This window comes from Lissotriton helveticus, chromosome 4_1, assembly GCF_964261635.1.
Source record: "Lissotriton helveticus chromosome 4_1, aLisHel1.1, whole genome shotgun sequence".
NCBI classification, from domain to species: domain Eukaryota; kingdom Metazoa; phylum Chordata; class Amphibia; order Caudata; family Salamandridae; genus Lissotriton; species Lissotriton helveticus.
The window spans coordinates 194087496-194104387 of record NC_136063.1 but is presented as its reverse complement, the minus strand read 5'-3'; positions in this window follow the sequence as shown (position 1 = coordinate 194104387).

Genomic DNA, 16892 nt, shown 5'->3' with positions numbered 1-16892 from the left:
AGGAGGGTCCTCCTCTCAAACAGTATCCCAATTTCCTACACTCGAATATGTCTCGTAGACTGTATGAAACCATGGATGCTGTCAGTGAATGTTCCTTTTTAATGAGAATCTGACATCCGCCCATCCAGCTTCTGATTGCCACTGCTCTGCCTCTCATAAGAATGTTGAGTGATGGAGGTGAGCTCAAGACACCAAACCTTTGTCTGTTTTAAAGTCTCAATGCGCCCATTTACAAACATTTGTGAGAAACATATATATGTAGCAGGGTGAGTTTATGAGCAGCATGAGCACATCACGTTGTGATCCTGAGCAGCATGAACTTTTCGAAGATGATAACTCTGGCAGTGAAATTGAGCAACATGAATGTCATGTGCTGGGTAATACCTTTTGGTGTGCTGAGCGGACAGGTCAGTGGTCTATATGTAACATTAAGGATACAGGTTTGAATCTCGGGGAGGACCAAATGAATGGTAAAGTTCAAGTTAACCATGAATCTGAGCCTCACAAGCTGCGAGGGTGGTATATTTATCTTAAAAGGTTTGAAAACATTTCCCATGAATAAAAGGTCATATCACAAACAGATGACTTGCTTCATTCGGCCAACTCTCCTTTCAACGTGACATACCCACCTTTCATCCTCAGCCTCTTCCACATTTGTCCACGTTAACGTTTGCTTGCTCTGTTGCCACCTCTCGCTCTGCAAAGCGCTGGCGCACCTCGACCCCGATAAATGGAAAATAATTTGAGTGATTCATACTGTGGCGTCAGACATGCCAGTACATTAATGTATATATGAAAGCTAAATTTATTCCTAGCTTCGTTGATGTATTCAGGGCAATGTGAAGACAAAAGAGCATCCTGGTTTTAGGCATTAATTCAGAATATGAGCTGATCCTTTTACTTCGAATTAATCCTGTACCATCATGCTAATTCTCTCCTGTCTCAAGCTGCTGCTTTGATAACCGAGAGAGAAGTGGAGGGATCATCGTAAACCTTCCTCAGAGCTGAAATCATTAAAAACAGAGGATTGTACTTTATTTATAGCATAAATGCAGGTTTTGAAATGTATGTTGGACTGATGGCAGCATAAATAGAGCCGGTCTGTGTAGATCTTTGATTGACTCAACATCAAAGCAGGGGCTTAGAGATGCTCACTTTACTTTCCACAAAGCTCTGTTGGATCACACAAAGACACAACTGTGCTCTATACCTGTGATGCTTTTCATGAGTTCACACAGTTTGGACTGGTCACATACAAGGAATGTGGCACAAGACAAGAATACAAAAATTCACTCACATTCCCTTCCCTGTTACCTACGTCTTTTTAGGTAGCTTATCCTCGATATGGTCACATGACACCTCTAATATAAGAATTATTGACCTTTTATTGGCAGTTGCCTTTCAGCAAATTACCAAAAATTGGAATGACTTCACCAAATTATCTTATCAAGCTTGGTGGTATGCTATTTGTTATAACCACAGGCTTCATACAGCCCTCATACATCCTATTACCATGGCTGCGAAACGTTTGGGTCTGTGGCTACCTGTTACAACATTCATTGAAGCGAGTGCCAAACGTTCACTTTCTCTAACCCCCACACAACAAGAGGTTGTCAAGACCCCATGATTGTCCGATGACATATCTTTTATATGCCGAATTAATGTTCCTTTATATTATAGTATATATATAACATGATTTTCTTCTTTAAATGATTACTAATCTTTTCTGCTCATGTAGACCACTTTTGATTGTACGTATATTTATTCCTTTCATGTATTCAATAGTTATTCCATGTGACTTCATAATGTTTTGCCTCCTGTATTGAGATATGCTTTTTCTTTAATAAACTTATTTTTTAACTTAAAAAAGAATACAAAAATTCAAATGTACTGTGGAGTTCTACTTAAACAATTTCTGCTGTCTTTAGTTTTGTTTCTGGAAAAGACGAATCACAGTTATTCAGTTGTGTTTGGCTTGGCCCTTTTGGCAGGGTCATCCCTGAACGTTTTGACTACCTCCTAGCCTTATTTCTGACATGGTGTTGGTGGTTCTAGGACTCTGGGCACTTTAGCACTGCTGTCCATTGTAAAGTGCGTGTGCTCTCTGTGGTAAACATGGTAAGATTGGTCTACACCTGTCAGCCCCTTGTAAAGTGGTATCTCATACCCGGGGCTGGTAAATTAAATGCTACTGGTGGGCTTGCAGTGCTAATTGCACCACCCACCAAAGTAGCCTTTCAAACCTATCTCAGGTCTCTGCCATTGCAAGGCCTGTGCACGCAGTGTTACTGCTGCTGTGACGTGGCACCTAAAGTGTGTGCCATGTCTGTGATCCCCCATGTTACTGCATGTCAGTCACCCCTCAGGTAGGCCCTTGCTAGCCCTATGGGCAGGGTGTATTGTAGGTGAAAGGTAGGACATGTACCTTAAGTGTGTGACATGTCCTGGTAGTGACTGTTTTGGTTTCTCACTGCTGTGAGGATGCCCTCCCATAGGAATGCATTGGGGATTCTCTGATAAGTGTTTCAGTGGTATTACCTGATATGAGAGGAGCAGCGTGGTCACGTTTGGTATATTTGGAATGGTAATAATAAATTCTGTGCAACGGTGTCTGTAGATTTATTACAAGTATTTTAGAAACGCCACTTTTAGAAGTTACAAGAAGGTGGTGGTGATGGACAGAGTATCTGAGTTAATCAGAACACTCCTACCCAGTCAACAGATCAGGGCTTGATCCATCACCGTTTTTTAGCTCACTGCACCATCCCAGTTCAGAACCTGGCTATATGCAAATTAGTCTGTCCCTGGCCCAGTGCATCATGGGAACAGGGCAGACCAAACTACCAAGCCAATTCTTCACTGGAAAGGAAACAAGCTTCCGGGGACCGGTTTCTGGCATTACAGCCGTCTTCGGCCCGGCTTGCTTGAATCCTGATGGTGCAATGAGCAAGGGACTCATGTCTGAGCATACCCTTCCACACTCATGGTGGCCAAAATAATTACAAGAAGGTGGTGGTGATGGACAGAGTATCTGAGTTAATCAGAACACTCCTACCCAGTCAACAGATCAGGGCTTGATCCATCACCGTTTTTTAGCTCACTGCACCATCCCAGTTCAGAACCTGGCTATATGCAAATTAGTCTGTCCCTGGCCCAGTGCATCATGGGAACAGGGCAGACCAAACTACCAAGCCAATTCTTCACTGGAAAGGAAACAAGCTTCCGGGGACCGGTTTCTGGCATTACAGCCGTCTTCGGCCCGGCTTGCTTGAATCCTGATGGTGCAATGAGCAAGGGACTCATGTCTGAGCATACCCTTCCACACTCATGGTGGCCAAAATAATTACAAGAAGGTGGTGGTGATGGACAGAGTATCTGAGTTAATCAGAACACTCCTACCCAGTCAACAGATCAGGGCTTGATCCATCACCGTTTTGTAGCTCACTGCACCATCCCAGTTCAGAACCTGGCTATATGCAAATTAGTCTGTCCCTGGCCCAGTGCATCATGGGAACAGGGCAGACCAAACTACCAAGCCAATTCTTCACTGGAAAGGAAACAAGCTTCCGGGGACCGGTTTCTGGCATTACAGCCGTCTTCGGCCCGGCTTGCTTGAATCCTGATGGTGCAATGAGCAAGGGACTCATGTCTGAGCATACCCTTCCACACTCATGGTGGCCAAAATAATTACAAGAAGGTGGTGGTGATGGACAGAGTATCTGAGTTAATCAGAACACTCCTACCCAGTCAACAGATCAGGGCTTGATCCATCACCGTTTTTTAGCTCATGCACTGGGCCAGGGACAGACTAATTTGCATATAGCCAGGTTCTGAACTGGGATGGTGCTGTGAGCTAAAAAACGGTGATGGATCAAGCCCTGATCTGTTGACTGGGTAGGAGTGTTCTGATTAACTCAGATACTCTGTCCATCACCACCCCCTTTTGAAATTACTTTTAGAAGTTGGCATTTCTGTGTGCTATGTGTCTGCCTGCCTGATGTGTATTGCATGTCTGGTTCTGGAGTGACAGGGGCTGGACAGGTGTGTGTGGCTCCAGGGAGGGCAGGGTGAGCCAGCGGTAGGCTGAATATGAGATCTGCATTTGGAGTAGTGGGAGGAGTAGTCCCCTGACCCTGCATAGGTCTGTGCCTGCCTGGGTGAATGCTGGCCCGCCCCCTGTGGTAGTCTGATGACCGAGCCCCAACCTGACACAGGGGAAGAGGAGCCCTGTAAACAGGGTACTCCAACCTCCCCTAAACCAGTTTAGGCTGGTTCCCCAAGCCCTGTGCCAAAGGGCAGAACAAAGAAAAGTGAGGTATATGCTGGGGCTGTGACACAATGAAGACAATCTTTCCTTGTGACTTGGGGAGGGGGACTTGCTGTTGCTGGGCCCCAGGAGAAATTGCCACAAGGGACTGCCTCCCTGCTGGAGGGCCCTGTGTGCTGGCCTGCCTGGGCCCAGATTTGACCCTCTGAAGTTCTGGACTCCAGCATTGGCCAGGGGAAAAGGAGAGTGTGGGCTTTGCAGTGCTGAGCTGTGACTTATTTAGCGGGAATCCCGGCGTGGGGATTCCTCCACCTTCATGCATGGGAAGCGGGATCCCACCCCACGTTTTATTTCAGCCTGGAGTGAAAAAAGCCAAGCGGGAGCCTACCCTGCTGTGGTGTGCCCCCTGAGCGGGAGCCCATCCGCATTAGTATTTATTTTAGGGCGTTAGCCTACCCCGCAGAGAGAGAGACCACCGAGAGAGAGACCTACAGCAGCCCATTCCGGAAGTCAGGCATCTTGCCTGGTAGTCGGCCGGACCGGGAGAAGTGTGACGCGAAGCCCTGCAGGAAGTCCCGGGTCGACGGAGGCTTCGCTCCGTGTGGACTCCACGAGCAAGGGAGTCCCCCGCAGGCTGCCAGGAAGTCAGGTGAGGAAGGCCTGACAGAGGGCGTGTCCGGGCCAAGGAGGCGAGGCGGGAGCCTACCCCGCATGGTGAAGCGCCCCAGACGACAGAGACTCCGCTCTGTGAATGGGAGCCCATCAGGCAGGCTGACGGTGTTGGCCTCCTGCCACCAGAACACCGGAAGAAGTCCCCAGGAGAGCCCCGGTGAGTGGGTCTCTGTGAGGCACCCTGCTGGAGCTGATTTTTTAAGAGAACATCCCCCATGAGGGGGGCTGGTATGGCGTATTGTTGGGGCTGTCTGAGTGGCAGCAGGAGAATCTGGGTAGAGCAGACTATCACAGCATGGGGGCCAATTGGGTGCCGAGTGAAGTGCACCTGGAGGAGCCCGTGAACGGGGCTCTCTAAGGCACTGTTTGTGCTAGGGCTTGTTGATCTTCTACAGCTGCACCCAAGAGAGCAGGCAGCTGCAATGTGGGGCGATATTGTTGTTAGAGCCCCAGAGTAGGGCTCCCCAGGCACAGTGGTGCCAAAGCCAATTTCCTACAGCTGCCCCACCGGATAGAGGGCAGATGCAACAAAGGGGGCATTTTGCTTTCAGGATGAGGAGGGGTTGAGTTACACCCCTCCACCCCCAGTACATTGCGCATCTAGGTTGCCCTGACGTTTGGGACAGAGGGCCTGCGGGCCCCAGTGAAAGGCCAGTTGGCCTGGGGTCATATTTCTGGTGCTCTGGTAGGGCACAAGCCTCAAAGATTGCATAATGAATTTATGCCTAATGCGGTGATGCCTAAATAGAGGTATAATGTGTGTATGCCTAATATGATTGGTGCATACTGTGTTTATGCTAATGTGATGCCTAATGCTATACGGTGTCATGTTGTGTTGTTGATGCCTAATTTGGTTTCAAAACATGGTTTATGCCTAATGTGAATGCCTAATGTGATTAATGCACCATGTGTTGACGCAGACATAATGTGTTTATGTTGTAGGTGATAATGCTAAGTACAGTATTTCGCCAGTAGTTCCTGCTTGTGTTTTATATGTGCTACTTGTGCTTTCTAAAGGTTCTGACAGTGGCCCGATTGGCCCTGTCACGTGTATGTCATCCCCTGTAAATATTGCCTAGTGCCAGTTGGCAAACTGTATATGTGTGATTATAATTCTAATGTGTTTTGGATAATACAGAGGCTATTTTTTATATACCTTGTGTGGAGTTTCTTTTGTAGTGTGCCTAGTGTGTTGCTGCTGTGTGTGTGTATTGTGCAAATGCTTTACACGTTGCCTCTGGGATAAGCTTGACTGCTCGTGCCAAGATTCCAAGGGGGTGAACAGGGGTTATCTTGCCCTGACTAGAGTGGTGGTTTAGGCCTGGCTTAGGCACAAGCCCTAGCCAAACAGAAATCTCATTTCTAAGAAGTTGGATTCAGGTTGAATGCGGGTGTGTGTTTTTTTTGGAACTTACATGATCTCTTGGACATTGGCAAGAGCAAAGTATTACACATGAAGACGTATTTTAAAGAAGAAATGTGTTACATAGACAAAAAAGCAGGACATGAGTGAACATATCTTTGACTGTGGGCAATCTGGCCAGTCAGACAACAGATATGAAGTGGTTGTAGCAGGCGGGGTGCGAAGCACTCGGATCCTGGTAAGGAACCAGGCAGAGCGGAATCACTGCATGGAATTTTGCTTTGCCTGATCATGGGTCGGTGGGTGTCCCCACATCTAGGGCCAGATTTACTAAGGGCTTGCGGTGCACTTGTGTAAAATACCCTTTCAAGGGTGGAAAGGGAAATATATCACCCCAAATTTGGTGTAAGTGTAGGAGAAGGGATTTCTCTGAGTGGGAGTTAGGGGGCTATTTTATTTAAAGAGACAAGAAACAAATGAAAAAATTTTCATTTGCAAGGGGGAATAGTTTTCCCCTATAGTGGCACTCAAACTAGGGGTACAGAGGTGCAGCAGGACCCCTAGATATTCTTAAAGGTGTTCTGAAGTAGAATGGGCACCAAGAGACAATTGTTTTGTGTAGGGCAATTGTATACATTACAGCTAATTCTTTTAGCACTAATAACTTTATAATATATATAAATAATATTATAATTAATAAATTAACATTGATTTATTTAGTGTAAAGTGCGAGGATTGTATAACTTCATCATGGCTCCTGGATACCCTATTGGGTGACAAGCAGCACTCTACAAATCCACCTCATTACATTACAATGACTCTGGGACTCAGGAGAGTGAAAGGATGTAACAAAATGTTTAAGAAGTCGAAATGCATATGCAATAAAGCAAGGAAGCTAAATTTTATAAGAATTTCTCAATGTTTCTATCAATTGACGGGATGTACCATTGAGGCACATTTTGTGAATACATATTTTAATGTCAAAGCAAACCAAGATGCATTCATTTGAATCTACTCATGCATACAAAGTTAAAATTGTACTGGAGCATTTATTTTTATTTTTTTAAATAGAACATGTTTTAAAAGTAAAGTAAGTGAATACCCAAAAATGACTGCGCTTTGTTACCTAACCTATTGTTGGTGTCAAAACCAAGTATCTTCTATCTTACCTAATGTTGTTGTATAGAGTGCCATGCGCATAGTAAATTTGAGCTGAAACCCTGACCCAGATTTACAAATTATTGCATTGCCCTTGCGTCATGAAAGATGACGCAAGGAAATGCAAACCCTTTAGTGTGATTTACTATGACACATAAAGCTGCGTGGCTCTGCGTGGTTTAATAAATCCAAAGTAAGGCAAGACAGCATATCAATGCCTTGTGGGAGCTTGTGGCAGGGAGTCATTCCGTAGGTGGGGTGTGAGCATTCTCACGCATCCACCCATGGATTTTGGCACTTCCCCAGATCTACAGAATCCCCTAAGAAGGCATTGCTGACCAAAATGCAAGGCGCATGGTATTTGAAAGTAGGACATGTACAACTTTAATGTTACATGTCCTTACAGTAAAAAGGCCCCCAAAACTATTTTCACTGTAGTAGGTTTGGCTGTTTCGTATGAAAGCATTGGGATACAACATGAAATATAATAATATTATTTCTAATTAGGAAACAGATAAAAAAAATAATTCTTGCACTTTCTGAAATATTTCTTTCAAACAATTTATTACAGGCCCCTTTCTGTGGTGAAGTCGGTTTTGAAATATATTTATGGGAAAGGTACTTTTAGAAAGTTGCCCTTCCCCTGTCTAAAGCCTCTGGAGGCCCATTTGCATGAGTCTCCACTGTCACCTGAAGCTAAATAGCTCCCCTTGATGAGGTGAGAAAACTTGCCCTAGAGCAGGACAAAGGCTTGGGTGTGGTGAGATGATTTCTGTTCCTCTGGCGGCATGACCATCCGGGCTATGCCTAAGAACTTGATTGACTTCAAAGAGGCCCACTCTGACCCAGGCAAATGTTAGCTGACCCTTCTTTGTTCCCCTAGTCACCCAGGCTTAAATAAAAAATATAAATCCATATTTGTAAAGGGCAAACTACTCACCCTTACGGGTCTCAAGGTGCTGGGGGCCGTTGTGGAAATTAAATGAGCTAATGCCCAGAGTCACATGGTGCTAAGCTGCCGCCAGAGCCGGGTATCGAACAATTAACTCTGTGCTCTAAAGTCAGTTGCCCTAGCCACTGCACCACACCTCTCCATTCAATCCCATCAATCCCTGTGAGAGAGGAGCTGCCTCCAGAACTGGCAAAGCCTCTGTGGAGGACACAGGAGCTCTGCAAGGGGAAGAAAGGTTCCACCATCTGTGGTTTAGTTGGAGAGGGGCACATCGAATTGTTTGCAGTAGGGCACACAGGAAAGGCTGTAAAATGGTATGGTCACTCGGAGAACTTTTCCCCCCATTGTTTATGGAGTGGCCAGGAGTTCCTCCACCCACTGACTGATTCCAAGCATAAATGTGGAATTCTCAGTGCTGTCCTAAGGACACGTTGTTCACTTTTGGAAGAACAGAGTTGAAGTTGAAATCTTCACAGGGTGAAGGAACCAAAATATCTGGTCAGTGAGATACCTTTCTTGGGAGCAAAATTAAAATTTCTCCCACTCTGAGCTTTCCTGACAAAAGTCAACAGCTTCACCAGGATCTCACCCTGTGGCTATCCGACATCGTAAGTCCTCTTTGACCACAGCCTGCTGCTTTTCCCAACTGAAAATGTTTGACTTTCATTACAGAAACCAAAGGTAAATCTTTCGACTGGGTCAAACCTGGTTCCTGTATCTGAACTGAGCTCCATAGTGGTTAGCTTTAACTTGTGTCTAGGTACCAGTCAAGTGCAACCAGATGACCTCAGTTAGGGCATGACACTTTTTATCTATCTATTTTTATATTTAAATTTTAAAATGCATAACTCCATTTTCCCTTATAAGATGTTTGTCATTTTGGTGTCCTTTTATTTATTAAAACTCCGTCTAAATTGGTTTGGTATTTTTCTTGTATTTTGGTTTGACCGTATTACTGTTTTGGTACTGCATAAGTAATATACACATTGCCTTTATGTTAAACCTGTCTGCTCTGTGTCACAGCTATCAGGGGGTAGAGCTCAGGCTTCTGAAGTGACTTCTATGGTTCGCCCTGACAAGGTTGTGGTTATGATTTGAGGTGGGCAGTCAAGTCCCTCAACTAATATCCCAGTGTTTTGCAGTAACATAACATGTATTTGCAGAGTGCATGTTCCTCCTTTGTACACCATTGTAATAATTGTTAGGTGTTTATTGTTACCCAACTCAATGAGGCTCTGAAGAAAGGAAGGCTGAGTAGGTAGGAACACTACTATTTGAACCCGTAGCAAAACACAGAATTAATGAGTGGAAGCATTAGTCTTTGGAGTCACTAAACCCAGCAGGCAGAAGTGACCACCTAATGCAGTATACACCTCAAAAATACAATTTGACCTACTGGATCCAGGAAAGAAACGCAGGGTTTTTACTCTTGAGGATCCCCAGAGAAAGCCATGTACTCGATATGTGGATGTTTGCACAGTTTAATTCAAAATAAGAAACCAAATTCTGAAGCTGAAGAAACAAGTGTCTTGGGACACCTCCTCTAGTACTGAGAGCTCCAACATATGTATTACCCCTTATATTGATAATCTTTAATAGAGGCTTTTTTGTAGTAGTATTACTGAGGTTGCACAACAATTTGGCCTGATTTTCATTCTAACGTTGCTCTCTGAAAATTATGGGAAACAAGTGGTGTTGTGGAATTTCGGGCTGCCATTGGTGGGTTATGTAGCTCTTTTGTCATGTTCAGCAACTATACAACTCCAGAACACAAAGGGGCAGATTTACAAGCCCCTTGCATTGTTTTTCGCGCCACTGTTGTGTCACTTTTTGTGACGCAGCAGCAGCGTAAAAATGCGGCCTATTTACGTGACGCATCTAGGGAGATGGGTCACGTTGTAAAGCCCTGCATCACAGTATACCTGCTTCAGGTTTAATGTATGCAGGGTGGGCGTTCCAACACAAAAAAGACTCATAGTAGTGACACAGTGAAATCTACAAGATTTCACTGCGCCACTTCTAGGACGGCACTGCGTCAAATTCTTACGCCTGCTTCAAGCAGGCGTAAGGAGTGACGCAGCACAATGAGGATAGGCCTCCCCCTGCATTGCTGGAGTTGTGTCATGCTTGCAACACAACTCTAACAATGCGTGACTTTTGCGTCAACAAATACATCAGAATTTCTGACGCATCTGTCAATCCTTGCGCCATGGCGCGCCATATTCTAAATACGGCGCATCCATAGTGGTGCAAGGGTTTCTCAAAGTGGTGCAGGGTGAGTGACACATCTTCACAGATGCGTCACTTTCTTCTATATCTGCCCCCAACTGTCTTTAGTTCAGGGACATCTTAAGGATTTTAGGTGCCCTTGGCCAAACGTACTATGGGGGCCCCTGTGCAGATCAGCTCTGAATTTTTTTATTCAGTTTCAGCTCTCTCGTATTCTGTTTGGCCTGATCATAGACAGAGCATAGACACACTGGTTCAAATTCTAAATGTGATTATAGTTAATATTCAGGGATAGTGATGTGTGTTTTCAATATTGTAACACAGCAATAGCTCACTCATACTACTGCAGATAACCACTGTGACAACCTCCCATTTCTCATATGTGAGGTCCTGTTTGGATCTTAAAGAAACATTTTTTATGGATGTTGCAGAAAACAAAAACACAGTCTTTGTCTGCAGAATGTCTGTAATAGACTCTCACACATAACCAAGATTAAAAATAAATGAAAGGAAAACGATATTTGCAACATTCTGCATAACAATTATTCATGATCATCAAGGCAAGAGACTCTGCAGAAAAGAGCTGGTGCCTCTATCAGGGGGGTCCCTAAACGGCTGGAGTTCTGGGCCAGAACCCACTTTTCCCATGCTCTAAACGTCTCAGCTTTACTTTAGAAAGAGTTGCAGTTTTATAGCATTGTCTGTCAAATTATTTTCTGCTGCTGTCGTTACATCTTAACTAAACCACTTTTGCCCTATACTTTTACAGAGGAATTATGTCTGTGCTGTGAGTCTGACTTTTAAACAGGAATCAACGAACTAACGTCAAAGTAAACTTATTGTTTTACCAAATAGCATCTAATTATCAAAAGAAACGTCATCCCAAAAGCAATTTAAATAAGTAGCCAAGATTTCTACATTCTACAGTGAGACATGAATAATTTCACAAGTCTAAGACAAGTAGTAATGGAAAATGCAGTTTATTAACATTATATTTTCAAATACATTGAAGGGGTGTGTGTATTGATATATTCAAACACGTTCGAACTGACACTCAAAAGCAGTGAACATATGGACATCATGTCTTGAAAGGCAACCCAAATCATTGTGAGTCTAAATTGTGTACATCAATGAAAAGTTTAAAGTCAGTCAGTCAAATAACTTTATTCGGTTTAAATAAACCATAAAAGTAAGACATTCATGTACAATATATGCAAATATTTCGCCTTGAATTAATACAATAAAATGTCATTTGACTCAAATAAACCACAATTTCTCGTAAAATCAATAAATATAAAACTCAAAAAGTCTACAAATTTAAGCAGGAAACGTCAGTTTTGTTTATGATTCATACCTTATTATGAAAGCATTCCTGATAAAATGTATAACTACAGTACAAATTGCTTTATTCGATAAGAATAATTTATTTATTTATTTGTGTCTTTTATAAAGCGCGCAGCTACCCCAACGGGGTGTCCCGGCGCTAATGATCAGATAGCTGTGGATACAGAAGGCAGAATGCTAACAGAAAATAAAAGTTTTGAGGGATCTGCGAAATTCAGGTTCTGACTGAGTTAAATGCCTCCTGATAGTTGCGCGGATAACTTTTTAAAAAAAAGGAATAAGGAACCGGGCCCTTGGTTCCCTATAAAGTGCACAAAATAGAATAAGGTGCAAGGTTCTTTGTTTTATTGAATTGTCACATGGGCACTGTTAGAACTGGGGGTCTCTAGTTGGCAGGGGTAGGTACCACTGTCCAAATAGGGGCCCTTGCTTCTAGTCAGGGTAACGAGGAAACACTCTTAGATAACCTCTGATCACCCCCTGGGTTGCTTGGCATGAGCAGTCAAGGCTTATCGAAGGCAATGTGTAAAGTATTTGTACCAACATTCACAGTAACACAGTGAAAACACCACAAACGGACTCCACAACAGTTTAGAAAAATAAATGTATTTAATCTAAACTACACAAGACCAAAACAAAAAAAATCCAACATACACAGTTCAAGAATATGGTTTCAAAAGAGTTCTTAAAGTTGCGATAAAATAATCCACGTTTGCGTGAAAAGATCACAGTTGCGTCACGTTTAGCCAACAGTAACTTTAAATGCGACAAAGTTCCAAAACAGAAACTGGTGCGGTGGAAAACAAGCATCGCGTCACTCCGCTCGGCCTTCGTAGCAGCGGGAATTTCCTCGCACTGTCGGGGATTCGCTCCGCAAGCGAGCAATGCGACAAAACTTGCAGAAAGTCTTTAAAAGCTTGGTTTCAAGCTTCCCAACACAGGTACAACTTCCAGAGGCACCACAACTGGTCCAAGCACTCTAGGAAGGATAGAACTCTCTCAGCAGAGTTCAGAGAAGCTGGGGGTGAAGTCCTTTTGTTCCTGGGACTTCTTAACAGGGAGCCAGCTCTTCTCAGGCCCTTGGAGATTCTTTCAAGCAAGGGGACACAGCACCAAAAGCAAAGTCCTTCCCCTTTCCTTGGCAGCAAAGCAACAGCAGGTCAGCCCAGCAGAGCAACAGCAGGACAGTCTTCCTTCTTCAGTTTCAGCTTTCTCCTTGGCAGAGGTTCCTTCTTGATTCCAGGATGATCTAATTTTCTGTAGTCAGGGGTCCTGTACTTATACCTCTAAATGTCTTTGATCTCTTTGTGCAGGAGGGCTCTGAACCCGGTCTGAACCAGTTCTGGGTGTCTCTTGAGCACTTTGTTTTCCTGGCCTCTCTTTTCCTTTCAGGGAGAGGCGCAGGGTCGTCAGCCGCCCAGCAGAGGGTGGAGCCAGCATTATGGAAGGCAGGCACAGCCCTATTCAGGCCCAGGTGCTATCCCCTCCCATCACTCAAGATGCAGATGCAGATGCAGTCATTCAGCCTAGGGCTGATTCAGCCAGCCTCCTGCGGGCTCCCAGCCCCTGTCACTCTCAAACCAGACAGCAAATTCACAAACAGGCCAAGGCACGCAGAAGGGTCAGACAAGAGAACATAAACTTTCTAAAAGTGCTGTTCTCAAACACAGGATTTAAAAACAAACTTTCCTAAAAGATGTGTTAGTAAATTTTGAGTTCAGGGATACCAACCTTTAATGTACTATCTTGTTCCTATGGGAAGATATGCTGGTAGCCACTGTAGTCAGCATCCCCCATGATAGCCTATGGGGCAAGATAGCCTTACAATAGTGAAAAAGGAAAATGGCTGTAATCCTCTACCAGAGCATGTCACCTGCACAAGTACATGCTCTACCTTTCACATACACTGCACCCTACCCAAGGGGGTACCTTGGGCCTTCCATAGGGGTGACCAATTTGTACAGAAAGGGAAGGGTTAGGCCTGGCCAGTGGGGACACTGACCAGGAGGACATGGCAGTTCACAGACTGCACACAGGCACTGCGGTGGCAGGCCTGACACGCCATCTTAAGGCTACTCATGTGGGTGACACAATTAGTGCTGCAGGCCCACTAGTAGCATTTGTTATCACCAGCCCTGGCACACTCAGTGAACTTTACTAGGGACTTCTTGGTGACACAAACATGCCAATCATGGATAACCAATCTCAATAACAATTTACACCGGGAGCACTTGCACTTTGACACTGAACAGCGGTGGCAAAGTGCCCAAAGCATCTAAACCAGCAAAAACGAAATCCAGCACAGCATCAAAAAATTCAGGAGGGAGAGGCAAAAAGATAGGGGTAAACCACCCCAAAGATGCCACGTCTAACACGTATCCCCTCCAGCTGAAAGTGGGAAGAACCACCCACCCTCTTGGGAGTTCTCTTCACTAAGGCGGAAAAACCTGGACCGACCATCAGCATTGGCGTGTTCAGTGCCAGGGCGGTGTTCCACCGTGAAGTCCATTCCCTGTAGGGAGATGGACCCCCTCAACAGTTTTGGATTCTCACCCCTCATCTGCATTAACCATCTGAGGGGCCTGTGGTCTGTCTGAACACGGAAATGAGTCTCAAACAGGTAGGGCCTCAGCTTCTTCAGAGCCCAGACCACAGCAAAAGCTTCCCTTTCAATTGCATTCCACCTCTGTTCCCTGGGGAGTAGCCTCCGGCTAATGAAAGCTACAGGTTGGACCCAGCCCTCGTCAGTGATCTATGAGAGAACTGCTCCCACACCATGCTCTGAAGCATCTGTCTGCACTATGAACTCACTGGAGAAGTCAGGTGCCTTGAGCACCGGTGCTGTGCACATGGCAGTCTTCAGGGCATCAAAAGCAGTTTGGCAGGCTTCGGTCCAATTCACTTTCCTGGGCTGCTTCTTGGAAGCCAGCTCTGTCAAGGGGGCAACAATGGTGCCATATCCCTTGACAAACCGTCTGTAATACCCGGTGAGACCTAAAAAGGCTCTCACCCCTGTCTGGGTCTAGGGGGGCTCCCAAGCCGGAATGGTATCAATCTTCACCTGTAGGGGCACCACCTGGCCGCTCCCTACCTGGTGTCCCAAGTAGACCACAGATCCCTGCCCTATCTGGCACTTGCTAGCCTTGATAGTGAGGCCTGCTCTTTGCAGAGCCTTCACCACTTCACAGAGGTGTTGCAAGTGTTCTTCCCACGTGGAGCTGAACACAGCAATGTCATCCAGGTATGTGGCGCTGAATTCCTCCAGCCCCGGCAATACCTGGTGGTTAACCAGTCTCTGGAATGTGGTTGAGGCATTCTTCAACCCAAAGGGCATGACTCTGAACTGGAAGTGTCCCTCTGGCATTGAGAATGCAGACCTCTCTTTGGCTCCCTCAGGCAATTTGCCAGTACCCAGAAGTTAAATCAAACGTACTGAAGTACTGGGCAGCTCCCAACCGATCTACGAGCTCATCAACTCTGGGGATGGGATTTGCATCAGTCTTCGTGACCGCATTAAGCCCACGGTAGTCCACACAAAACCGGAGTTCTGGAGTGGCACCGGGCACAGCAGCTTTTGGTACTAAGACAAATGGGCTAGCCCAGGGGCTGCTGGAGGGCTCAATCACCCTAAGCACCAACATCTTGGAAACCTCTTCCTTGATGCTGGCCCTGACCTTGTCAGCTACTCTGTAAAAATGTTGTTTCACAGGCAGGCTATCTCCAGTGTCTACATCATGGACGCACCAATTGGTGACACCTGGGGTCAGGGAGAACAGGGAGGCGAACTGACCCAACACTTGGCGACAGTCCCTCTGCTGTTCTGGAGTCAGGGTGGGCGAGAGGACCACACCATCCACTGACCCGTCTTGCTCCTTGGCTGCCAGGAGGTCAGGGAGAGGATCACTATCCTCTTCCCTTCCAGTATCTGTAGCCATGAGCATTGTCACATCAGACCTCTCAAAGTGGGGTTTGAGGTGGTTCACATGCAAGACTCTCAGGGGCTGCCTGGGAGTCTTACCCAGGTAGGTTACTTCGCTCTTGCGCTCCACCACCTCATATGGCCCAGTCCACTTGCCTTGGAGCACACAAGGCTCCACTGGCGCCATCACTCACACTTTATGCCCTGGTTGAAATTCGACCAGAGTGGTATTCTGGTCTAACCATCTTTTCATTTCTTCCTGGCTAGCTTCTAGGTTCTCCTGTGCGAGCTTCCTGAAGCATTGTGTCTGGTTGCAGAAGGCCAGCACTAAGCGGAACACATCCTGGGGTGTCTTCCCAGGGGATTTCTCCCACCCCTTCTTCACCAGTGTGAGAGGTCTTTTAACAGGGTGGCCATACAGGAGTTCAAAGGGACTGAACCCTAAGGACTTCTGAGGCACCTCCCTGTAGGCAAACAACAGGCATGGTAGAAATACGTCCCACTTCCGTCTCATGGGCTTTGCTAGGCCCATAATCATACCTTTGAGGGTGCGGTTGAACCTTTCAACTAACCAATTTCCTTGAGGGTGGTAAGGAGTGGTGAATTTATAAGTTACCCCACACTCCTCCCACAGAGACTTCATGTACCTAGAGATTAAGTTGGTACCCCGGTCAGAGACCACCTCTCTGGGGAACCCCATTCGGGGAAAGATCCCCATCAATGCACGGCCCACCAAGGGTACTGACATTGTCCTGAGAGGGACTGCTTCCGGGTACCGGGTGGCATGGTCCACTAAGACCAGGAGGAACCTGTTGCCTAAGGCTGTCTTGGGATCCAGGGGCCCCAGGATGTCGATGCCCACCTGCTCGAAAGGGGTGCTCACCACAGGAAAGGGTTGGAGGGGTGCCTTGCACTTCCATCCGCTCTTGCCACTGGCCTGACATGTTTGGCAAGTTCTACAAAAGGTACCAACGTGCTTCTTCATCTG